Below are 26,898 nucleotides of genomic sequence, written 5' to 3'. Positions count from 1 at the left end.
CAATAGAAGAATATTTATTTTGCATCACATTTCACAATAAACATTTAAAATAATGCTACAGTATACATGGAACTCAAGAATCAGTCAGTTTGAAAGATAAGGGGAAAAATGAAAAGGAGAAGGGAGTAAAAATGTTTTGCATGTGTTTGGCAGAAATGCATTTTTCTTTAATCTGTCATGGGAAGAATTACTGAAAATTACTGCAAACCTATATATGAGAAATAAGTTTCCTAGTAGGCTACTGAAAAAATCTACTCATGGAGTTAAAAGTGAAGCCAAATACTAAAATATTACTCTGCTGAAAGAGAGTGGAAGGTTTTTAAAATTAAGTATTATGGTCATATTTTTATTTTAATTTTTAGATGTGGACCCTTGTGATGGCAGCCTCTTTAATCAGTGGTCTGCAAATTAAATTGATTATATTATGTCTGTCTAAAATAATTTAGAGTACTCACTCCTTATATATATCTGAACTAATATTTCATGTGTATTATAAAGCATATAAAATATAAAAGTAAACATTTGAGATATAATACTTTTAAATGTCTTAATTGTTATAGTATTGTAGTATCAATAGATAAAACCTTAAAGCGTTATACATAATTATAGCAAGCTAGTTAATGTTATTGGATGAAAATCCATTATTTCACATAATCTATTTTATAACTATCATTTTTATTGGGGGTACATATTTGAGCTCATCAGGGCTAAAAATATTATGACACTCAGATCCAGTATATCCTGCTTATAAACTTTTACCTTTCCATATCCTTTCTCTGAACCTGCTGTTTAGAGTCAAGGAGGCCTATGCTGTTTCAATGACCAAAGCTATGTTCTGATCCTTATTATCTGTGAAAAATATACAGTTTTAATTTAGAGCATGATCTTTAAATTTACAAAGATTTTTTTGCTTCTTGAACTCAAGTCCACCTCTTACAAGTTGTGAACATTATCCAGGATCTTTATGATTCAGATTCCTCACCTATAAAATGGGGATGATAGTAAGCAGTGCCCTCCTATAAGGAATTAGTTGCAACTATATGAAATAATGCCTCCCAACTATCTATCTTAGCCCATAGCACTTAACTCAACTTTATGAGTTGTAGCTGTAATTATTTTTGTTATAATTATCTCTAGTGTAAAAGATACAAATTAAACTCCATTCTGAACTCCACATTTTAAATCTAATTCACCTCACTTAATGTAACTCCTTTCAAATAGTGTCCCAACCTCACAATACAAATATTCCCTTAATCCTTCTTGAAGTCCCCCTACAGAAGGTAATAATATCTTCATGCAAAAATCCTTCTAATATTTTGGAACATTTTACATATTCTGCATACATTATATTCATGTTCATACCTAATCTCAGGATTGTTCTCTCACCAAACCCGCCACCATACTGAAATATCTTTCAAAGCAGAGACTGTGTTTTTAGATCTTTCAAACACAATGACTGCCTTGCACGCAATAGTTTTGCAGAAACATTGTAAGAATGAAGAGAAAAAATGGTTTTCAATTACACTGTGAACTAGAAGTTGATCACTTATACTGGCAATTTCACATTTTGTTCGAAATTATTGTATTTCTCTATGAGCTGCAACAACTTCAGAGTTTCTCTAAAAGCAAGTATCATTTAAAGATTTTTAGAAAAGAATGTTAGTAGAATTATCTTTCTGACATCTATTGTTATGTACAGTAAGCTGGTACAAATTACGCAAAGAAATACAAACATTTCCTTAAGAAGTTACAGTGTATGAAGCTTTCTTTTCCTGGTATACACTTGTTTAGCTTTTCAGAACACTCACATGTGGGCTACATGCACACACACACACACACACACATCCTTCTAGATGTTTTGAATGAAATCATTAACAGCAATACCTTAAAACTCCTATTAGACTTTAAAAAAGTACCCATATAGTTTTATTATTTATGTTAAATATATAGCTATGTTATCAAGATTTTCTAAATGGTTAAAACAGTGTTATATGTATCTAGTAACCATTAGTAGATTATCAATTATTTGATTGCTATAGATAAATCAGTGTTCCAAAATAAAAAATAGCAGTAATCTTGTAGTTGGTACTATTTTGTATAATTTTATGTTTTTCAACTATTCACAGATTTCTATAATGTACAAATGATGCAATTTTTATTTGTGATTTTCATTTTGTAAACATAATACACTATATCAAAATCTTCAAACTGCTATACAACAGTTGCTATAGATGAATAATACAGACTTTAGGAAATTATCAACTTTGGAATGTGTTATGGTATTTTGGCAGGACCATAAAGCAAGCATGCATAGTGGGAGGGTGGGCATTTGCCTGCATGGGATGTGCAGTCCTGGTGCCAATCATCTGGGAAAAAACATAAGGGGCAAAAAATAAGAACTTCTGGAAGCAAGCCTTAAAAATCTGCTTAAAATAAAAATATTGCCTCTATCTAGAACCTGAGGTCAATTTATCCAAATTTCCAAGCCTAGGTGTAAGATGTAGTGAGCAACATAGGGAAATAAGATTAAGGCTTCTTGGGGCTTCCCTGGTGGCGCAGTGGTTGGGAGTCCACCTGCCAATGCAGGGGACACGGGTTCGTGCCCGGTCCGGGAAGATCCCACATGCCGCGGAGTGGCTGGGTCTGTGAGCCATGGCCGCTGAGACTGCGTCCCGAGCCTGTGCTCCGCAACGGGAGAGGCCACAGCAGTGAGAGGCCCACGTACCGGAAAAAAAAATAAAATAAAAAAATAATAGTGCGAGGGATAGCAGTAGTCACTAATGAGGGCCAGCTCTGAGCAGCAAGATGACAGCATCTCAAGGATTCTGAATTGCAAAGTCAATATTGTCAAGGCAAGAATCAGAAGGCCTTCTTCTGAGAAACTCAGACATAAATGAAAAACCTATTAAATGGGGGTTAAATTCCAAAAATTTTGTTGGTAGGATATTTTGACATAATGGTTCAGGTATAATTTTTTTTTAAAAGAAAGAAGTTATATTTTTAGTAAATATTATAGGATGAAGTACAACTATGAGTTTTGCTTGTATAACAGTTACAAGTATTGACATGCATTTAAGCAATACTAGGTAGATACGAATTGAGCTACTTTTTCCATTAAAAATAGAAGTTGTTATGAATTCAATAAATACTAGTAAATATGTACTCTTTTCCAAAATGCAAAAGAAATCTTTTCCCATTTGCTCACAAGCCTCACAATGGGGAAGATCAAGCTGTCTTAGAATACCACAAACATCCCACAAACTTGAACTTGCTTTCCCACGTTAAAACTGGAAACTTGAAAATGCCAAGGAGATAATGTACTTCATAAAGAAGAAAGTGAAATACTGAATTTTCTGGAGAGTTTTAATCAGTAAATGTTATAATGTATTTGTATTTACATTTAGTGATTATTTCACAAAGATTATTCTATGTAACTTACATTTACTTATTAAATCTCACATGTAGGAGGCAACGTAGTTAGGGTTAACCAATACATGCATTCTTTAGCTCTTTCTTAGCTTTGTCAGTTGTTTCATTTAGTCCATACTTTTTCTTATTTATTCTTTGAGTGGGGAAGCAAATTATAGGAGAGAGGAAAGTTCAGTCATTTCAAAACATAGTTACATGAGATGTGAATCAATTTCTTTAATAGAACAGGACTCTAAAAATATGTATGAAGCATATATTTTAAAAAGTAATTCAAATGAACTCATGTCCTGTAGAAAAACACATTAATTTGAAAAGAGACAGCAGGTGTTTGAGGAGATGCTTTACACTGGGCTGTGTTTACATCATCTGAAATCTAATTGAAGCACTTTCTCTGGTTACACACTAGTTTTCAGCCTTGAAGCTCTTTACAAATAGCAGCTAACTCCCTCTATCACATCACATAAGTGAAAAATGAGATGGAAACAAAGAGGTTAACTACCTTTTCCAATGCAACACATAAAAGTAGCAGCAAGCAGGCAAGTTTCCAGTATTTCCTGTATTGTTTTAATTCTCTGTGCTTCTGTATGTGTATTAAAAGGTTCAGTAGATGGGAGAGGGATAACTGCCATTTAAAATTTGCACATTTAACTGATATGTCAAATCAGTGTGTAATAAAAGATTATTTCCAAATTGCAAATTTCAAAGAAAGGGTTTTAATTTTCTTTTCCTCTACAGCACATCAACAAGTACAAGATATATATATATATATATATATATCTGATTAGCTATTGAATCTCAGTGAGAAGAAATTTTTTTATAACTGAACATTACCTCAGGCAGGAGAAAACAAGGAAATTTTTATTACCCCAGTTGAGCATACTAGACATTTTGTCATAATATTTGGTGTAACTTATTGGCATTAACACAGTACAAGAGATTGGCATGCTAGAAAAATAAAATAGATCCTGTGGAACATATCAAAATATACTAAGACCTAAGGGCCATGTCATCCTCCAGTACAAAAGCAGAGTGGCTGGTTTCTTCCAGTGCATAACTTAAATGTCATTTGTCCTTAAGGCTCTCTTCATGTTACCACAAATACATGAAGAACTAACACTGCATCTACTACAAAGAAATATGCATCCCAGGTTGAGGGATCTATGTATAATCTTGTATAGATTATACATAGTTGTACTAGTTGCATCTCAATATCTATTATGTTAATTTTCCTTTAGTTATGGATATCCCAAATTTTCTTGGATACATTGAAAGGTAAGTAATATAATAGACACACATACAAACACACACACACACACACACCCTCTACAAAAAACATAGGCACAATATTTACTTCTTCAGTTAAAAAGTTAATTTCCATTAGAGTTAAAATAATTGCTCCCTATAAATTTAAATATCCGTCTGAAACAGATATTTCAGAAAATATTTTATATATTTCATCTAACATTAACTGTGATGTCAATCAAATTGGCTAATTTAAAGGGATAACACCTTGAATGCCTAAATATAACAGATCATTCTTTGCATGACCATTTTATAGCTCACACCCAAAATAAAAGAAAAAATGGCCAAGAAAGGAAAATTTTAATATTTTTGAAAGGCATACAACTAAATGAATCTATTTATGTTTAATATAAACTAATTAAAAACTGTGAAGTGTAAGTGTGAAAATCCTTGATGTAATAATAGCATATAGAAATGAAGAGTATATTTAAAGGTGATCCTCTAGGTAGGGTTTACCCAAATACACAAGGAAAACTGGGATATATAGTAGTAAAGTATATGGTTTTGAAAGGTTAGATAAAATAATTAATGCATCAATCTTATTCTTACAATTTTGATAAAATCCAATACTCATATTATACACTTATTAGAGAAGACAGAGGTAAACATTTTAGTGTGCTAAAGTATGTTTACTTGTACTTACCAGTCATTATTATAATTAAGAAGTCAGCACATATTACTTACATTAATAATTTTATTCATGTATTCATTCAGCTTTCTCTAATTCATCAATCCTACAAATATTCAGTGTGTTATAGTCTGTTTTAGGTTCTAAAAGTTCTTGGCCTCATAGGTTTTGCATTCTACTGAGGGGGAGAAATACTACAGTAAGTGCTCTGAAAAATATAAAAGCCAGTGGTGGGACAGAGAGAGCATGGGCAGATACACTGGACAAAGGGGTCCATGAACTTGTGTCTCAGGAAGTTATATTTAAGCAAAGACCTGTGTAGTAAGATGCTGAACAGAGGTTATAGATGAGATTTTGGGGTAGGTCACAATCAATTCAATTAACATTTTCAGAAAATGAATAAAAGGAAAACAAAATGCCAACTGGTAATTTAATATTGGGATAAGGTATCTGTTCAATGAAGCAATATTTAAAACAGAAAAATGTTGTCAATATTAGACACAAGTTAATCAATCAAAATGTAAGCAGAATGTAGTTCCAATACACAAGGTCGACTATAATTGGAACGAGTGGAGGAACAAGCTCTCTGTTTTGAGAAAAAAAATCTCAGCCCTCTTCAGTGGTAAAATGACTAGACACTCACTCAGCAGCTACTATCTACTTTCACAAGAGAATAATAGACCATGTTATTTATTCATATAATTGTAAAGTATATAAATTTTCTTTAATGAACAACATAGACCAGGCCAAAGATTGTGATTTCAAAGTGTTTGATTTTTAACTTTTGTTAAAGGTCAGGTTGAAAGAATTGATATATTTGTAAGGCAGCTTGTGATTCACAGTTCATTTACTCTATATCTTCTTGTTTTTATCTTGAATCAAGGCAAATGATCAGAAAGCTGGGTGCTTTGGTCATTCCGTTTTGCTCCCCACCCAAAAGGGTGATAACAGACCTATACTTTAACACCATCACATTGACCAGTATTGAAGATGGTGGTAACAATCTGTACAGCTTTGTTTATTCCATTTATTAAACGGATATAAGCGCCAACAATTCTCACATCATCAATCTTGCCTGAACGATGAGATTCATGTCTAAAATTTCTTCCTTAACAAAAGCCTGGGAAATGATTCTTTTCCTCTGAGAAATCAGTATGCGTGGGCCTGATGAACAAAGTGAGTCACATAGATGAAAGTGTTTCTATTTTATTTGAACTGGATTTGCAGTTCAACCTTAATTCTGTAGAACTTTGGTTTTATATATATATATATTCCCTCTTGTGCCTCCCTCCCTCCCACCCTCCCTATCCCAACCCTCCAGGCGGTCACAAAGCACCGAGCTGATCTCCCTGTGCTATGCGGCTGCTTCCCACTATCTATCTACCTTACGTTTGGTACTGTATATATGTCCATGCCTCTCTTTCGCTTTGTCACAGCTTGCCCTTCCCCCTCCCCATATCCTCAAGTCCATTCTCAAGTAGGTCTGTGTCTTTATTCCTGTTTTACCCCTAGGTTCTTCATGACATTTTTTTCCCTTAAATTCCATATATATGTGTTAGCATACGGTATTTGTCTTTCTCTTTCTGACTTACTTCACTCTGTATGACAGACTCTAGGTCTATCCACCTCATTACAAATAGCTCAGTTTCATTTCTTTTTATGGCTGAGTAATATTCCATTGTATATATGTGCCACATCTTCTTTATCCATTCATCCGATGATGGACACATAGGTTGTTTCCATCTCCAGGCTATTGTGAATAGAGCTGCAATGAACATTTTGGTACATGTCTCTTTTTGAATTATGGTTTTCTCAGGGTATATGCCCAGTAGTGGGATTGCTGGGTCATATGGTAGTTCTATTTGTAGTTTTTTAAGGAACCTCCATACTTTTCTCCATAGTGGCTGTACCAATTCACATGCCCACCAGCAGTGCAAGAGTGTTCCCTTTTATCCACACCCTCTCCAGCATTTATTGTTTCTCGATTTCTTGATGATGGCCATTCTGACTGCTGTGAGATGATATCTCATTGTAGTTTTGATTTGTATTTCTCTAATGATTAATGATGTTGAGCATTCTTTCATGTGTTTGTTGGCAGTCTGTATATCTTCTTTGGAGAAATGCCTATTTAAGTCTTCTGCCCATTTTTGATTGGGTTGTTTGTTTTTTTTTGCTGTTGAGCTTCATGAGCTGCTTATAAATTTTGGAGATTAATCCTTTGTCAGTTGCTTCATTTGCAAATATTTTCTCCCATTCTGAGGGTTGTCTTTTGGTCTTGTTTATGGTTTCCTTTGCTGTGCAAAAGCTTTGAAGTTTCATTAGGTCCCATTTGTTTATCTTTGTTTTTATTTCCATTTCTCTAGGAGGTAGGTCAAAAAGGATCTTGCTGTGATTTATGACACAGAGTGTTCTGCCTATGTTTTCCTCTAAGAGTTTGATAGTTTCTGGCCTTACATTTAGGTCTTTAATCCATTTTGAGCTTATTTTTGTGTATGGTGTTAGGGAATGATCTAATCTCATACTTTTACATGTCCCTGTCCAGTTTTCCCAGCACCACTTATTGAAGAGGCTGTCCTTTCTCCACTGTACATTCCTGCCTCCTTTATCAAAGATAAGTTGACCATATGTGCGTGGGTTTATCTCTGGGCTTTCTATCCTGTTCCATTGATCTATCTTTCTGTCTTTGTGCCAGTACCATACTGTCTTCATTACTGTAGCTTTGTAGTATAGTCTGAAGTCAGGTAGCCTGATTCCTCCAGCTCCGTTTTTCGTTCTCAAGATTGCTTTGGCTATTTGGGCCTTTTGTTTTCCCAAACAAATTTTGAAATTTTTTGTTCTAGTTCTGTGAAAAATGCCAGTGGTAGTTTGATAGGGATTGCATTGAATCTGTAGATTGCTTTGGGTAGTAGAGTCATTTTCACAATATTGATTCTTCCAATCCAGGAGCATGGTATATCTCTCCATCTATTTGTATCATCTTTAGTCTCTTTCATCAGTGTCTTATAATTTTCTGCATACAGGTTTTTTGTCTCCTTAGGTAGGTTTATTCCTAGATATTTTATTCTTTTGTTATTGCAACTGCCCTTTTTAATTTTTCTGGCATAAAGGAGGATGCATGAATTATATCTTTCATGGGAAAAATACAAATAAATATTATGAAGATAATGTTTCCAATACCAAGGCTACTTTTGAAGGACCTGACTATTATGTAGAATTCAAATCTCACTTTTGTGGGGAAGGATCCTGAAATATAATATACTAATGCAACTAGGGGAAGAACTGCTCCCAGCTCACTTAGACATTGACATTCTTAGCAGTGTTTATAGAGAAAGAAGAAACAGTCTTTTCTCCCCTTGCAAATATTCACAGTCCACTCTCCTCCCATGAGTGCCAAAATGTGGGAAAATATATGACACTCTTATGACAGGGAAAGTAAGCCTTGTACTGTGAACCTTGCTTTTTGCTCATTAATGTTTTTGCAACATTCAGTACTACACCCCAGTGCTTAATTGTTCCTCATGTCCAGAATCATGACTAGTGAAATCATACGGGATGACTAGTGAAAGTCTCATAATTCCTACATATTGGAATAGTCACAGGGACTGAGTGGTAACATTTAATAAATAAGAAATGCTGAATTACATGGATTAACAGTAATATTTATAAATCTTGGAGGATAATGGTGAAGAAATAGTGACCAAATTAGTTTTGACTACTAATCCTCGTAAACTCAGTGATGAATTTAGAATAGCTTCCTTAATTTGGGTTGAAGCCACTTTTAGACAAATTTTAACTCCTATTCACTAATGGATTTAATTCAACTCTACAAAAAAAACAGTAGAACTTATTTTGGAGTTTTGACCAAATGATTTTGAAACTTAGCAAGAAAAATAAGCAGACAAGACTAGAAAAAAGTATTCTAATATAGAAGGGCAATGAGAGGGCACTAGCCATTTTATGCCTAATTTTAATAGTATGAAATGACATAAAATTAGAGAAACAGAGCAATAAAACAGAGTTGACATCCAGGAAACAGGACCTATTATATATCAGCTTATTATATGATAAGAGAGAAAGCATAAATCAAGGAGAAATGGAATTTATATTAAACAGTGTAGAGACAATTGATAAACCACTTGGAAAAATGAGAGTCCTATCTTACAACACAAACCAAAACATTCTAAATGGATAAAAATGTAGTTATTTTGGATAGATTAATTTTTATTAAAATAATAGGAGATATTATAAAGCAGAAGATGGATAGATTTTAACTTCACAAAATTTTGAAAATTGGATATGTAAAATAGTAACCAGAAGCCACAGATCAAATATAGGGAATACATTTATTGTCATTATGACATACATTTATATTTTACTAAATAAGAAACGTATATAGCCATAAGATGCAACATTGTGACCGTAATTAAAAAGTGAGTAAAGATAAGGAACTGATAATCCCTTTGGCATACAAGTATTAGGCAAATGTATAAAAATTGTCTGCCTCCTTAGTAATAAGAGAAATACAGTTTAAAACAAAATTAGAAAAAACTTACCTAGGCTGGTAAGTATTCATAAGATCTTTTATTGAGACTGTCAAGTGAGTTTATCTTTTTATAAAGCAGTTTGGCAATATATAACCTTGTATCAACACACTTAAAATGTTTATGTGTCTATCCCAGAAATTTTACAGCTGTTTATTTTAGAAATAATTATGAATTGGAAATATTGATTAGCACAAAGATACTAAAGGTAGTGTTCTTTTATAACTGTACAATTCTGAAATAAGTTACATTTCCAAACATAGGGAAAAGGCTAAGTAAATGGTGATGAATCACTTAAAATTGTATGTGGCCATTGAAAATGTTAATAGGTAATGTTATTGGAATACACTGGGAAAATATTTATTAGTTGAAGATAAGAGAAGAAAAAATCAGCATTAAAATCATATTTAATATTTCAATTGTCTACAAAAAGAAAACTTGAAGGAACTACACACATCATAGAGAATAGTTGTGACTGAATAGTTATGCTTCAGATAGCAGAGTTTTTAATATTTATGTTTATCTTTTAATTAATATAATAAAAATTCACTTTAGAAAGAAAAAATATATATGGAATCTACAGCATTTCTATATTACCTCTGAATATTTTTGTAAAACAATAATGAATTTTTCAAAATGTCACCTCTATTTGTTGCTGTTTGTTATTCAGTTATAGATGCCAGTGCATTTATTTCATAAAAGACATGTTTTTGATACTTTGAAAGTATCAAACTACTCTGCATATATTATTATAAAGAAGATAATGCCATAGCAATCCAGAGCACCAATTAGTGTCAGTTCTAACCTATCTTAACTGTCACCCTAGCATCCTTATGAGAATAGCTATAGAACTTCGCTTCTTTTTATGTCCTAGAATTTCATTGTTATGTGAGTTTGAACCCAGTCATTATATGAACATAAATGTTAAATGAGGGCTGTACAAATTAAGACATAATAGATCAGAGTGTTTTCTCAAATTCCTTTTACCACTAAATTTTCAATATGTGACATTGAAAAATATACATGTAAGATTACATTTATGGGCACCCGTAAATGTTTAGAAATGTGCCAACTCTGATGGGAAGTGTAATTTAATGTTTTTTAGATGTTGTGTTTGAATAAAATTTCTAAATGCATTCTGACTGTGTTTATACAGGTTTTCATAGCTTGTTCTCAATTGAACTGATGCTGCTTTTGAAAAACAATTAGATAAAGTCAGTTTTCCATGGAAAGATATCATCTTTCACAAGATATTTTTATGAAACTTGTTTTCATGAAAGCAATAATAGTCATTTGCTCTGAATTATGATAGAATATTTGTCTACTTATTTAATTTTCTTTGTTGAGACATTTTTCTTTTACTGCTTTTACTTTTGAAGAAATAAAAGATAAATTAGTGAATATTGTAGATATACACATATTCTAAGGGGGAGAAAACAAATTACTTCAAGTCTAAAAACATTAAAAAATAAACAGACATATCTATTAAATCAAACTAAACAGCAATGATCCCATCTGTGTATCCAGTACTATACTGTCTCAAAGGGCCTCAAAAACATTCCTTTTGTGTGTGTGTGTGTGTGTGTGTGTGTGCATGTGCGTGTGCATGTGCGTGTATTTGGCCAAGCCTCTCAAACATGATTTTCTTTGTAGTCCCATTACATTTGTCAACGCTCATATTTCCTATTTTCCAAAATTCTCTTTTCTTAAATTTATTGGACATTACCCTTCTCTGGTTGTTTTTCTACCTGCCTGACATGCATCAGCTCAGATTCAGGGCACCCAGACTGAAACAAGGAGTAAGCCAAGAGTCACTTTCAAGAGAGCTATAAGCTAGTCCATGAGGATCACGGAAAACATAATATGGAGTCAAATTCACAGAGATGACAGGTGTCAAAATCACCCAGCTCTAACCTTCCTGTCTCACCTAAGGTAAGAAGAAGAGGGGAAAAAAAAAGGTGAGAGAAACTCATGAAGGTCACAGCTCTTAAGAGGTCCACTTAAAGACTGAGGTTTAATCATAAGGCCATAGAACACTTTCCCTCTACTACTCTTTAACACCTCTGAGGAGTGCTCAGAGGGAGATTTATAACTATGACTGCCTACATTATGAGAGAAGAAAGATGGCAAATCAATAACCTAACTTTATATCTTAAAGAACTAGAAAAATAACAAACTAAACCCAAAGCAAGCAGAAGGAAGAATATAATAAAGATTAGAATGAATATAAGTGCAAAAAAAATAGAAAAACAATCAAAGGAATGAAACCAAAGTTAGTTCTTTGGGAAGAGCAACAAAATTGACAAACATTAGAGTAGACTATTACAAAAAGAGGGAAGACAGAAGTAACTGAAATCTGAAATGAAAGTGAAGATATTACTATTAACCCTACAAAAATAAAAACAATATTAAAAGAATATCATAAACAACTGTATGTTAACAAATTAGAAAAAAATACATAAATGGAAAAATTACTAGAGACATACAAATTACTAAAACTAACTCAAGAATAGATAGTAAATCTTGGCAACCTTATAAAGAGACAGATTTATTAATCAAAACCTCCCAACAAAGACATAACTAGGACTAGATTACTTAACTAGTGAATTCTATCAGAGATTTTTAAAAGATTTAACATCCATGCTTCTCAAATTTCTTCCAACAAATAGAAAAGGGGGAAACATTCCCTAAATCATTCTATAAGGTCAAAATTATCCTGATACCAAACTAGACAAAGATTACACAAGAAAAGAAAACAAGAGACCACATAGGAAGATAGATGTGAAAATTCTCAACAAAATAGTAGCAAACCAAATGCAAAGTATTAAAAGGATTTTTCCTCATGGCCAAATGGGATTTATCTCAAGAATGCAAGGGTGGCTCAAGATATGAAAATCAATAAATATAATACACTACATTAATGGAATGAAGGGAAAACTGACACAATTCTCTCAGTTGGCATAGAAAAAAGCTTTGGAAAAAATCCAACATTCTTTCATAATAAAAAAGAGGGAAGAGCTTCCCTGGTGGTGCAGTGGTTGAGAGTCTGCCTGCCGATGCAGGGGACACGGGTTCGTGCCCCAGTCCGGGAAGATCCCACAAGCTGCGGAGCGGCTAGGCCCATAAGCCATAGCCGCTGAGCCTGCGAGTCCAGTGACTGTGCTCCACAACGGAAGAGGCCACAACAGTGAGAGGCCCGCATACTGCCAAAAAAAAAAAAAAAGAGGGAAGTTAGAATATACAGGAATTTTCTCAACATGATAAAAACATTTATGAATAACCCACAGCTAACATACTACTAAATGGTAAAAGACTGAAAGTTGTACCACTAAGATCAGGACAAAGACAAGCATCACATTTTTACACTGTTTTTCAATGTTCTACTGGAAGTTCTAGTGAAAGAAGTTAGGCAAGGAAAAGAAACAAACAGCATCCAATTTGGAAAGGAAAAAGTAAATTTTTTTCTATTTGCAGAAAACATGACCTTATTTATAGAAATTCCTAAAGAATCAATGAAAAATCTATTACAGCTAATAGAATTCATCAAAGATGCTGAGTACAATACAACATGAAATATTTAGTTGTATTTCTATACACAACGAAAGAAAACAGTTCCATTTATAATTAGCATCAAACAGAATAAAATACTTAGAATAAATTTATCTATGAAGCTACAAAATATGTACACTGAAAACTACAAAATATCTTTGGAAGAAATGAAAATAAACAAATGGAAAGACATCTGTATTTATGAATTGGCAGATATAACACTTAAAATGGTGCTACCACTTGAAGCTATCTATGTTTTCAATGCACTCTCCATCAAAATTCCAACAGCCCCTGCTCTTTTCTTTTGCAGAAATGGAAAAGCCTATTCTAAAATTTGTATGGAATTGCAAAGGTCCCCAAAGAGCCAAAACAATCTTGAAAAAGGATAATGTTAGGGGACCCACACTTTCCAATTTTGAAAGTACTTATAAAGCTACCGTAATTATAACAGTTTGATGTTACAAATGTATATACATATAGGTCAATAGAAGAGAAGTGACTGTACATAAATAAACCCATACTTTTATGATCAAGTAATTTCTGGCAAGGGTGTGAAGACCATTCAATGGGGAAAGAACTGTCTTTAACAAATGGCACTGGGAACATGCAAAGGAATGAAGTTGGATCCTTACTTCAAACCATATACAACTCAAAATGGATCAGAGTCTTGAATATAATAGCTAAAACCCTAAACCTTTTAGAAGAAGATATTAGGGGTAAATATTCACAACCTTGGAATTGGTAATGGTTAATTATACACGACATAAAAAACACAGGTAAAAAAGAAAAAGAAATATATCTTGCTCTTTTAAAATTAAAAATTTCATGCACCAGAGAACACTATAAACAAAGTGAAAAGACAACCCATGGAATGGGAGAATATATCTGTGGATCATATATATGATAAGGAATTAGTATCCAGAATATAAAAAGAGCTATTATCACTCAAAAACAAAAAGGGAAGCAACCCAATTTTTAAAAAAATGGATGAAGGATATAAATGAACATTTCTCCCAAGAAGATTTACAAGTCACAAACAAGCACATGAAAAGATACTGAACATCATTAGTCATTAGAAAAATGCAAATTAAGCCACAGTGGGATATCAATTTACACCCATTACAAACGCTATTGTAAAAGAAAAAGTGTTGACCAAATTACGGAGAAATTGTATGTTGCTGATGGAATGTAAAATGGTACAAGCACTCTGGAGAATAGTTTAGCAGTTCCTCAAAAGTTAAACATAGAATTACCATATAACCATTTGAGTCTACTCCTGGGTAAATACCTAAAAGAATGGTAAACAGGTACTCAAACAAAAACTTATACACAAGTGTGCAGAGCAGCACTATTCCCAATGGCCAAAAATGGAACCAACCCAAATGTTCATCAACTGATGAAATGATATATACTGTGAAATCTTATTTGGCAATACAAATGAAGTACTTGTAGATGCTACTACTTGGATGAACCTTGAAAATATGCTAAGTGAAAGAAGTCAGACACAATAGGTCACATATTAAATGATTTCATCTCTATGATATATTCAGATTAGACTATCCATGGAGATAGAAAGCAAATTAGTGGATTCAAGGAGCTAGTAGGAGGTGGGAATGGAGAGTGACTTCATAATGGGTCTGAGATTTCCTTTTGGGATGATTAAAATGTTTTCAAACTCAATTATGGTAATTGTTGCACAGCATTGTGAATGTACTAAATATAACAAATGGTAACTTTCATTATGTGTATTTTATTCCAAAATACCCCAAAAAACAAAAACAGTCAATGGACAGGAGCAATTCATGTTCTCAGAGAAGAAAAAAAAAATATGTATGCAAACATGCAGGGCATTTTATAGCATCAAAAAACTATAAGAAGTAAATTAAGACTTCTTATCTGCTTAGTCATCTCATTAAGGTATTCTCTAATATATTAGCAGGTCTAGAAAGGAATTTAAATAAAATATTTTTATTTTCAAAGATATTATCATACTTCATTCCCTTCTCAATTTTTACTTGCTCTTACATTGCCCTTAAAATGTGAAAAATCTGATTATGTTAGTAAGTAATACCCTAGAAAGCAGTATCACTTCATGTTGTATTAAACGACCAACACTTACCAATAGACTCCTAGATTTCAGGCCCATGTATTTATTGAACCATTCTAATTAGCATAGCTGTATTATCCCACCATTGGAGTTTTTCAGAACAGTAATTTACTTAGAGGTTTCCTAGTGATCTGAAATAGTTAATGCATTGAGCCTAGGCAAGTAGGCAATTTTGCTGGTTCCATCTATTCTCAGTTCTGCACCAACTGGGAGTTTTCTTTAAAAAAATATGTTTGTGCTCATTATCTGAAGATAATAATTTTGTTCTCTACTCACATCATGAGTCCAACCTTTATATACATAACAAGGTTCAGAATAGATTTACTTGGCAGAACAGCTCTTGGGAAATTTCATGAATTACATGTATGTATGAATTATGATTGGTTGGGATACAGGCCCAGAAATGTTCTAGGCAGATCTCAAGCTCTGGACAAATCCTGATGTCAAAGAATCAAAAACACTAAAATCATAAGATTGTTCCATGAAGTGGCTCAAAGGGGTTCACTTAACAGTTAAGGACTTCCCTGGTGGCACAGTGGTTAAGAATCCGCCTGCCAATGCAGAGGACATGGGTTTGAGCCCTGGTCCAGGAAGATCCCACATGCCATGGAGCAACTAAGCCCATGTGCCACAACTACTGAGCCTGCGCTCTAGAGCCTGTGAGCCACAACTACTGAAGCCCGCACGTCTAGAGCCCGTGCTTTGCAACAAGAGAAGCCACTGCAATGAGAAGCCTGCACACCACAACGAAGAGTAGCCCCCAATCGCCGCAACTAGAGAACCTGTGTGCAGCAACGAAGACCCAACACAGCCAATAAATAAATAAATAAATTCATTAAAAAAAACAAAACCAGTTAAAAAGCTGAGACATCTCAACAATACAGTGAAACTCTCATTACATTTGTAAGCTGCACATTTTCAATTATTCTTTTTCAAACTGGAAATATTAGAATTTGGTCAAAATACAGCTTCCTGTTCTGTAAACACAACATGTAGTTATGCTTTCTCCAGTTCTTAATTTTGGGCTGCATTAAACCCTTTGAGAAATATTTACTACCTGCAAATTAGTGTTTATTTCCAAGCCTATAAAATCACTCCATGAGAGAAAGGCAAATTATCTTGCAAAAAGAAAAAAAGAAAAAAAAAAAAAAGGACAAGTTTATCATTATGCTTGCTGCAACCTTAGACTTTACTGGTTTAACTACAGTACTGCATCTTCCATTTACTTCAGGCCTTCTTTCTACCTTTAGGTCTGTGTGAAGACATTTCGAGAAGTCATTCAGAGATGTCAAGAGTCAAGGCTGATGATCTCGCCCAAGATATTTTTAAAACCCAGATAAAGTCACAAGAGTTCCTTGACTTACTGATTTTAGTCCTAGAAGTTGCTAAGGTTTGGCTTCACTGTATAACTTGCCATTGGCATGATGGAAATTGTGAAAAAAAATTGAAAAATAAGTTACTAGCAGATGTGGATATCTAAGGCAGATGAACCTAAGAAGATTCTGTAGTGTTTCATTCTGAAATCAGTGTTCTTTTAGGAAAATGCCAAGACATTAGAATTATATTCTTATTAATATCTCTCAGATGTAGGTTTGTTTTCTATACCTGAAGATGCTGCATAGTTACTATCTTTGAGCATCTGAATTTCTTTTCTGGGTGTTTACAGTTAATCTAATTTCCTTGTTTGAAATCCCATATTAATAATGTTTGTAGGATATAAATGAACTATAATTTATATCATATACAAAGATCCTCAGAAAATGAAGAATGCCATATTAATGTGTTTATGTTTGTCCTTGAGATAAGTAGTTTGAAAGTATCCTTCATATTTTTATTGTAACATAAGCACAAATAAATTATTTTTGAAATTACTTGTCATTGGTAAGATCTGCCATCAAATAGCCTGAATAAAGACTTAATGTGTGTGTGCTTAGGTGTGTGTTTGTACACGTGCATGTGACATGTTGCATTATTGAACATGTGGTATGTTGTTATGTATGATTGACTGAAGGTGTCTATGACTGTTTATAAAGAATTGTCTCCTAAGAATCGTAGCTGCAATGAAAGAAAGAAATTGAAATTGAAAGGAGGTGTCATCATTTTTATTTATAATGTAGTCAAGTAGAGAAGCCAAATATTAAGTTGATATAAATCTACTATTTCATTCAAATTAAGATTCTTCTTTTGAATTGTGATAATAGAATGTTGCCAAATCTCTGTGTGGCCACTGCAATCATCTAGACCTGCATTTCATAGACTTTGGTGTGTGTCAGAATCACCTAGAGCCTTGTTAAAAACAGCATTGCTGGGCCCCACCTCCAGAGACTCAGGATTACTAAATCTGAGGTGAGGCTTCAGATTTTTCTAATGAATTCCCAGATGATGCTGACGCTGCTGGTTCAGGGAATGCACTTTGAAAACCACAGATCTATGCTAAAACAGAAATTATAACTTATCTGTGCTAAAACAGAAACTCAGGAATATAGATAAGTTTACAAAATATTTTTGTGTAATGTTCATGTATTTGCACGACATACACTGTCAAAAAAATGTGTCTGTGGGAAATATATCAGAGATCATTGTAGAAAAGTTATTGAAACACCTATATTTTCACTATTTTATGTATGCATACATAACCTATATAATTGTCTATCAACCATCTATCATCTATTTACAGTCAATTCTCCTTATTAATAGTAATTATAATCTATAGGCTCTGCAAAATCTCAGTTAATGAAATCTGAACCATTGCCCTAAGATAAAGTTTAGAGTCTCACAAGGTTAGAGTCCTGTGAGCCTCTGGTCAACACATCTTCCTCAACTGATTTATAAGTAGCCTTGTTCTATGTGTGTTTCTGTTTAAAGACACTTTATATAATATAAATACATACATAAATATGAATATACATATAAGTATATATAGGTGATTAACATTGAACTCACAGTCAACTGGCTCTATACCTCATACCTGAACTAAGTTTACCTAACACACATATTTCTCCGTAAGGCACATCACAGCTTCTTGTGCTTAGAATATTGGAGAGCACTTTAGCACTATGCCTGTGGGCCACTTTAAACAGTAAAATCATCAACCAACCAAAAGCACAATAATGTGAAAAATGCGGCACTAAGCAGACTGTGGGGAAAAAAAACACCTTTGTTTATAATATGAAAGCTATAAAACTAAGACAGAGCATCGTCTTGTTTGACCTTGGCGGGGAGCATGTACCTTAGGTGACTTAAATTTTTTACCAGTCTGTGCATGTCCATGAGTGACTGCAGAAGTACTGCCAAGTATCACAAATAAATTTTCCCAAGTAGAAAAATATATGAATATGAGGTCAGCAAATAATGAGGATATCTATCTATATATCTCTTTATATATATACACACATACATATATATATATATATATATATATATATATATATACACATACACATGTAGATGATATGAGTCTGACATGCACTGTCATATCAATAGTGAATCGGACAATATTAGTTCTGGAGAATGATTATATGTTTAAATACTTAAGTTTATAATCACTTTGCTTACTTCATCTCAGTTAACATTGTTGACTACATGCTTAGATCTCAGGACAAATTAGTCTTCCAAATTTAAACATCACCTGCATATGATTTATTAACTTTATGTTTAAGTGAACATGCAATAATGAATACAACACATTATAGATTCAGTCACTGGTAACAATTAAACTATATTGACTTTTTCATCTATAAGACTATACAATTAGTACTTAATAAATATGAAATGACTTTGAGTAATCACCAAAAATTTAGTCTGGGCATATTCAATGATAATCACATGTTGTATGTAGTATTTCACAAAGGAAATATGCAAATGTGGAGAAATTAGCAAAAAAGGAGAAATTAGAAAATATTAATTTCTATAACATATGATTTGAAAATTGTTGGGAAAATAATTCTGTGAGGAGAGGAATTACCTTGAAAGTTACATTTTTATTATTTATCTATAGACAAATGAAGGATAAGACAGACACAGAACAATACTAATGTGACCTGAGAAAGCTCCCTTTCAGATGTCCTTTTTCATACAATTTTGCCTATAGCAATGACACATTTTATGTGATTCATAGCATTAATATGTATGAATAAATAGACTGTTTATGAATATAAGAATAAGCAGACTATCGTGATAACATTCATATATAATCCTTAGGCAAACATAAGACAATTAGAGTAGAGCAAGGAATTTGATTCATCAAGTAAATTCACACAGTAGATTCATCAAGAGCTAGCTTCATATTTAAGTAATAATTTTCCTTAAATCTAAAAGAAAATTCAATTGTTGGTTTGCTTAAAGATAAAAAATTCTGACAGAATTTAGGCTTTGGAAGTCAACATATGCTTCTTTAGAAAGGCAATCTTACTCCAGAGTTAGTTCATACTTTTTACTTTATCTGCCTCTATTTAACTGTCAATTATTAATAAGAAATTATCTTGGCTCCCACCAATTATCTTTAAATGACATTAATTATTTCTCAGGTTTCAACAGATTTCTACCATTCTTTATCTCATGAATTATCATGATACATTACAATTTTTAAAATAGCATATGATCATTTTCTACTGCTTTCCCTTCATAACCCTATCTTAAACCTTATCAACTTTTCTCATCTATCAACAAGGAAAGCAATTAAAGTAAAAAAAAAAGAATGATGAAAATAAGGAACAATAAAAGGAAAGTAAAAAATGAAAAACAAAAAAATAAGAGAAACTTTTTCTATTGTGTGTTAATCTATACTGCAACCAATACCTTACAGGAATAAAGACTGACCAATGTTGTATTATATCATGAGGACTTTTATTTATTTGTTTTGGTCGTATATGCCACTTCGTTGATTACACATTTTTTCAGAGAATATACAGTAGAGCTACTGTGGGTTCCTATAGTTTTCAGAGAAGGAATTCTCTGAGCAACTGTGTGGCATAGTAAGAAGAAAGATGAAAAGTCTTCTAGGGAAACAAAATTGCTTGAGGCTAAAGGGTTTTGATCCTGGAGTTTGCCATTCCAGAAAACTGATTTGTTCTCTCCAGGTAAGATTCACAAGAGACTGACATATAAACTAAAAGTCCAATATATTGATTGCAAGGAGAAAAGCCATACTACCAAAGAGGTTGGAATACTTATGGCAGCAGGACTGATATCTCCCCATAGTCACATTTACCAAGGAAGAAAATGCACAGGGTTGCTTTCAGAGCATGAAACTGAAGAGGAAAGAAGGGTGTGTTGTATTTTATATTAGAATCATTGATATGTGATGTTAAATGCAATCATCTCAACCCAAGTATATTCTTGTCCATGAGCAAAATTATGAAAAATTACTTTGCATTGAGGCAAAAAGCATATCTCAAAAAAGTTTAAAAAATGGTATCATGCAGAACATGCTGGAATGGATGTAAAAATTGTGGAATATCCAAACAACGGAATACTGATAACATTAAAAAAATCAAGTAGAGGGGGCTTCCCTGGTGGCGCAGTGGTTGAGAGTCCGCCTGCCGATGCAGGGGACGCGGGTTCGTGCCCCGATCCCGGAAGATCCCACATGCCGCGGAGCGGCTGGGCCCGCGAGCCATGGCCGCGGAGCCTGTGTGTCCGGAGCCTGTGCTCCGCAACGGGAGAGGCCACGGCAGTGAGAGGCCCACGCACAGCAAAAAAAAAAAAAAAAAAAAAAAAAAAATCAAGTAGATCTGTGTGAAATAACACAGATAAATATTAAATAACAATGTTGAGTGAAAAAAGAAAATGGCAATACTACATGTAATATAATCTTATTAATATAAATTTTTAAGAATACAAAGTATAACAGTTTCATATTTAAAAACACATCCACTTGCATTAAAGCTATTGTGAAAAGCAAAAGAGTGATAAGCATAAAATTGAGAAATGTATTTGATACTAGTTATTTGTAATGTTCTACTCCTTCAACTGAGTTGTGAATCACAAGTGTTAGTTTTATGTGCCTATATTTCTTATTTATTTGCATGTCCATAGATAGATGACACTGGATAGAGATTAGATAGATAGGGAGATAATTCAAAAGATGGCCAGTAGGGCTAGGATTCAGTTAACATCCTGATCATCTATATTCCAGTGAAGCCAGTTTTATTCAATGCAATATACTAGAAATTGGAAAACAGAAGCTTCCATCTTTGATTTTATTTTCTTGAGTAGTTTCATTTTAAAATTAGACTATTTTTATGTATCAATGCATGTCTTTTAAATACTCAAGAATTTTTTCCTGTCTTTTGCCCTTTTCCCTTCATTCAGAATGATTAATTGGTCCATTCAGTAAAAGATGCCACATAAAAATACGAAGAACAAAACTTATCAAGTATTGGCTTTTGAGTTTCAGAATGGGATTTTAAAATCACCAGAGAAGTATAATCTCTCAAAGAAAATTACTTTTGTATTACAAATGCCACAACCCATGATAACTGTAGACATAAATGTACATTATAAACTAATACTGAGCATAGAAGAATGCTTCCTTAGTAGTAGCCAGTTTTCTCCCCCACTTAGAGAAAGGGCAGAAAAAAATGAAGTCTGATGGCAAGAAAGGAGTTAATCACCTGTATATTTTCCTGAGAAAAAAGGCTTCTGACCTGCCATACTACAAGGACTGCTTCCTGGGGTAGAGATGGATGAACTGAAGAACAGTTTCTCTAGGAAGTTATGAGAATTGATGAGTGTGGAGTTTGTGACCAGTTTCCCAGATAGATTTTCAAAGAGCAAAGCTCTTAACTCTCTGGGAACAGAAGAGTAGAAAGGACAATATAAGGGATTAAAATATGGGAGGTCGTATTTATTTGTTGGTTTGTTTATTGAAAGGCAAGAATACCATAGCTGGGCTTCCCTGGTGGTGCAGTGGTTGGGAGTCCGCCTGCCAATGCAGGGGACGTGGGTTCGTGACCCGGTCCGGGAGGATCCCACATGCCGCAGAGCGGCTGGACCCGTGAGCCATGGCCACTGAGCCTGCACGTCCGGAGCTTGTGCTCCGCAACGGGAGAGGCCCCAGCAGCGAGAGGCCCATGCACCACTAAAAAACAAACAAACAACAACAACAACAAAAAAAAAATACCATAGCTGGTTATTGGCTAGTTGGGTAGTGGGTTTATGGGAATTCATTAGATAAATAAATGCATCCATAAATGCATACACGAGCAAATCAAAATGCATAAACTGAGAGAATATGCACAGGCTAAATGATGGTGGTGTGTTCTTAACAATATACAAGTATTCACAGCAGTACTGCACATCATGGCAAAAATTCTGGAAAACTGTATCAAATTAAATTGTTTTGTAAATAATTTCCTCTTTTCCATTTTCTCATTCTTGACCAATTATATGACTATTGGATCTCCTGGATTGATCTTCTACCTTCTATTTCTCTTCTACTGTCTATTCTTGTGTCTCTTTTTCTATTTTTCTGGGAGATTTCCTTCACTTTAGTTTCCATCTCTTCATTTCTACTGTCGTGTTGTTAATTTCCAAATGCTCATTTCTTACACTGAATGTTCCTTTTCTATGGTATCCTTTCCAGCTTTCCAACTTATGCTCTAAGATTCAGCTTTCTTGAGTCTGTTGCATCACTTACCACTTGTAAATCTACTTATTGTTTTTTTTTTACCATTCTCCACTTTTTTGGGATCTATATCTTTTAAAAATATTTTGCCATCATTTTATTGGTTTTTCAGAAAGTTCTCTACCCTTAAAATTTTAATACAAATATTTAGAACTATATTTATATAAGCACCTCTAGAGTTTAATCAGAATCTATATCATAATCTTTAAATAAGACAAGGAAATTTTACTCTTTTTCTTCCCTCCCTATTTCTCCTCTTCTACCTGCCTTCCAGGAAATAATCAGAGATTCTCATTTCAAAATTTTCTTTTTTGTTGCTCAGTAATGCTGCACCATATTTACTTTTGTTGTTGCTGTTTTTCTTTACCTTTTAACTCCCTTTACCCATTTTCCCCAGTCCCTCCCCTGCCTCTGGCAACAACCAATCTGTATTCTGTATACAGGAGCTTTTGTTGTTGTTGTTGTTTTGCAGAATGCACATATAACTGAGATCATACAGTACTTGTCTTTCTCTGACTGATTTTACTAAGCATAATACTCTTGAAGTCCATCCCTGTTGTTGTAAATGGCAAGATTTCATCCTTTTTATGGTGGAATAATATTCCATACATATAAATATATATCCCACAGTTTAACCACTCATCCACTGATGAACACCTGGGTTGTTTCCATATCTTGACTATTGTATATAATGCTGCAAAAAACATGGAGGTGCATATATCTTTTCAAGTTAGTGTTTTCATTTTCTTCAGATAAATACCCAGAACTGGAATGGCTTCATAATATGGTAGTTCTATTTTTAATATTTTTAGGAACCTCCATACTGTTTTCCATAGTGGTTGTACTAATTTACCACCAACTGTGTAAAAGGATTTTTCTTTCACATCCTCACCAACACTTGTTATTTCCTGTCTTTTAGATAATAGCCATTCTAATAGGTGTGAAGTGATGTCTCATTGTGGTTTTGATTTGCATTTTCCTGATGATTAATGATGCTGATCATCTTTTCATGTACCTGTTGGCCATCTATATGTCCTCTTTGGAAAAAATATCTATTTAGATCCTTTGCCAATATTTTAAGAGATTGTTTATTTGCTATTGGGTTCTTTGAGTTCTTTATATATTTTGGATATTAGCTGCTTTTTTGGATATAAGACTTGCAAATATTTTTTCCCACTCAGTAGGTTGCTTTATTTTGTTGATGGATTCCTTTGCTTTGCAGAAGCTTTTTTAGTATGATATAGTCCCACTTATTTATTTTTGCTTCTGTTACTTTTTGTCAGATTCAAAAAATCAACACCAAAACCTAAGTCAAGGAGTTTACTGCCTATATTTTCTTTAGGAGTCTTATGATTTCACGTCCTAAGTTCACATCTTTAATCCATTTTGAGTTAATTATTGTGTATGGTGTAAGACAGTGGTCGACATCATTCTTTTGCATGTGGCTGTCCAGTTTTCCCATCTCCATTTACTGAAGAGACTATTCTTTCCCCAAGAGCTGGTAATTTTAAGAGAGTTTTTCCATAGTCCCAGAGATGTGCAGGAGGGCATGAAATCATTTCTTATGTCTTCTCTGGGTCATGAAAATAACTGAAAAATGTAGGATCTAAAATGCTCATGCAGTTGGAGGTCAAAAGATTATAGCTGTGATCTTCCTGGACCTTGTGAATTGTGAGAACTAATGGGAATCTGGGTGCCCAAGTCATATCACCATGGATAATGATATTAAACAAAATGCCCGGTTTGTACGCAACTCCCATGAGGAAATTAGATTTGATCCCTAGAAGAGCAGATGTCATGAAAGTGGATCCTTGTGTACACAGAAAATAACTCAATTTACTTAGATTAAGTTATTTTCTTCTAGTGGACTAAAGGCTTGAATTACAAATAAATTTCAGTCAACCAAGAGAAAAAAACAGACAATGTTTCTTGAGAGCTGAGTTTTTTGCTTGGGAAAATTTATCCCCAGTATAAAGGTACTTGATGCATAGAAATTTTGTTTGTTAATCTTTTCATCTGTAAACAAAGCCTGATAATAATTTCCTGTCCTGTGTTCTTAGGTTGTTTTAAAGAGTCATAAGAAAAATAAACTAAGAACACAGGAAAGTCATTGGGCTAGCCAATGACCTCTGCTTAACCACACTGTGCCTTTAACAGATAGAATATGACTACTGGATGTGTTTTCACTATAGTTTTTGCCACAAAAAAATTGAGGGTTGGGAGTGGGATGTAACTAATTTCCCCGAGACTCTTGTGCTGACACAAATTCCTGAGTTTCACCTACCCCTAATTTTCAAATGGGCTTGTAGTCACTCCCAAATATCGGAGGGAGTAGCATTTTTGTGATTAGATTTTAACCCAGGGGCTACAATTTAGATGTTTTCATCAATAAATAACATGGTACTCCTTTCATGTTAAAAAAAAAATGTTTTTATCTAAGTCTGCTGGTAAGCCTGCTTGAGCAATACAAATTTATTTTACATTTATTGCATTTAGAAACTAGAAAGTGACAGTAATATTATTTTTAAGTGATGCCAAGATCATTTTAAGATCTATAAATCTTGTAAAGTGTTTTCTGATTAAAAATGTACTAAGACAGCTAGTAGTGACAGGTTTATTCTCCTCCAAATCACTATTGAAATAAGCATGGAAGTACTGAAAATTTTATTAAATTTTAACATTTTGTATGGAGAGAAGTATACTTGGTTCATCACTAGTATACTAAGAAGACAGGAATGACTAGAGAAGAATGAGAGAAATGGATAATTAAGTCAAAAACTACAGCCAGCATGAGGAGGTCAGGTGTTATGGAGACGTGTAATCCATGATTAGTTTAAATTTAAAAATGAAATAAAAGCTGCTAGAGTATTTACAATGAGAAATGATGTGATTGACTTATTTGAGATTTACTCTGACTGCTACATGGTGAACTGATGATGGAGGGCAGTGATGAAGTAGATAAACCAGTGAAGATGTCATTGTAATCATCCAAGAAATTGATGATGCTACTACATTTATAGGAGTAGAGATTAGTACAAAAGTTGATAGATAAGTCAGTGATTTAGAAATCAATAGGGCAAGAAATGATAGAGAAAATAATGGAAAAGAATGACAGCCCAGAAATTGACCATTCTATGTATAATATACATGCATAAGTTTTGAAATACCCAAATTAATTAAAAAGAGTAAATATACAAACATTGCTGGAAATTTAAGAAATAATTTTGAAAAAAGTGACGTCCTTATCTTACATCTGACAATAACATATACTTTTAGGTGTAATGAGAACTTATGAATTTAAAAATATGAAGAGAAGGAAAAAAGGTGCCTACATATGGCATTTTGTGGTGAAAATTATCTCCTAAACATATTTTAAAAATTTTAACGCCACATAGACTTATCAAGAATCTAAAAAATTTTTGGTTAAAAATAAACTTAGAAGGTATCTATAGACTAATAAAACATTTAAACAAATATGACAGAGAATCACTTTTTCTTTTTTTTTTTTATAGAAAATTATCTTACCAAACACTAAAACAAATGCTAATATAGCTATAGGAAGATCATCAAAAGAAATAAAAATTGTTTATCAGAAAGAATATAAAGCTCCATTACTTATTAGATGTATACAAATTAAAACAGCACTATTATATAATCAGAATGTGTCAAATTTTCAAAATGCTTGTTTTCTCATAAACAGCTAGGAAGAGAATGA

At 33.4% G+C, this 26,898-nt stretch overlaps 1 protein-coding gene across 1 annotated transcript in view; it reads left to right on the top strand.

Moving 5' to 3' along the window:
• Positions 1 to 26,898, top strand: part of LOC307057492 (E3 ubiquitin-protein ligase RNF13-like) — a gene marked incomplete at both ends in the record, with an annotated part of 169,555 nt that overhangs the window by 28,108 nt on the left and 114,549 nt on the right.

This window comes from Hyperoodon ampullatus, assembly GCF_949752795.1.
Source record: "Hyperoodon ampullatus genome assembly, chromosome: 1".
NCBI classification, from domain to species: Eukaryota; Metazoa; Chordata; class Mammalia; order Artiodactyla; family Ziphiidae; genus Hyperoodon; species Hyperoodon ampullatus.
This window is presented reverse-complemented; position numbering and strand designations above follow the sequence as displayed.